The sequence below is a fragment of the Austrofundulus limnaeus genome, unplaced genomic scaffold (genome assembly GCF_001266775.1).
Source record: "Austrofundulus limnaeus strain Quisiro unplaced genomic scaffold, Austrofundulus_limnaeus-1.0 Scaffold4578, whole genome shotgun sequence".
NCBI classification, from domain to species: Eukaryota; Metazoa; Chordata; class Actinopteri; order Cyprinodontiformes; family Rivulidae; genus Austrofundulus; species Austrofundulus limnaeus.
Window position 1 is genome coordinate 1,697 of NW_013956980.1, and position 889 is coordinate 2,585.

Sequence of the window (889 nt, forward strand, 5' to 3'; positions counted from 1 at the left end):
TCTTATGTCAAGTCAAAAGTTATATAATTTGTGAGTGGATTAACTTTTTTCAGTTTCTCATGGAGTTCTGCATCAGTGATGTCCTTCAAAGTAGGGCAAGCTGCATTTGGACCTCCAACCAAGCAAGTGAAAAGGACTGGAGAAAGGAAATGTGGGGCTGGACCTCCATGGACAAGGCTAACAGCTATTGCCCTTCCAGCCATAAAGTATTTGTCCTCCCTGAGGGCTGTATGACAAGAAATATTTTACACAACTACATTTTTACCATAAAGATGTTGACAATAATTACAGGAAACTGGAGTCCAAACAAACCTGTACTATTCATTGCTAAATTTTTGCAATCATCTGGGCCTTCAAACATTGGAGACATGGACAAAGCATCAATGAGAAGACGCAGAAATTCTCTCCGTGGGCCACCCAAATCAACTGCCTCTTCATTTCTTCCGAAATCATCAGAAAATTTCACATTCATTGAGAAATGTGGATTGTATGTTACCCTCTTAAATCCACGTATGGCACCATCTAAAACTGCAGAACGATTGACATTAAATTTGCAGTTCATTCCACTGTCAATTTTTTTTTGACAAATCTTCAAGAATGTCCTTCACATGCAAGGTCTTGGAAGAAGTTTCAGACCTAAAAATGGACAAAAAATAAAAGAAAAAAAGACAGGTCAGATAATTTGCTTCTCTTAAATAATTTTGGAAATCCACAAGGCTAACTGATTTATTCTTCTTTAATCCTAAACATTAAAAAAGTGAAATTATCCTACTCTAAATCACCCAGCTACCAAAAAATAAATAAATAAAATAAAATAAAACCAAATCATTTATCAAGTAGATACTCACAAGTGAGTTTCAATACTGGCCAAAATGGCATGATTCATTTC

At 35.7% G+C, this 889-nt stretch overlaps 1 long non-coding RNA gene across 1 annotated transcript; it reads right to left on the reverse strand.

Moving 5' to 3' along the window:
• Positions 1 to 7: 7 nt before the first annotated feature.
• On the reverse strand, positions 8 to 889 carry LOC106512165 (uncharacterized). Its single transcript, XR_001309632.1, has 3 exons — positions 849 to 889; positions 313 to 636; positions 8 to 226 (listed from the first exon to the last, which is right to left on the reverse strand). It is a non-coding gene; the product is annotated as an uncharacterized LOC106512165 (long non-coding RNA).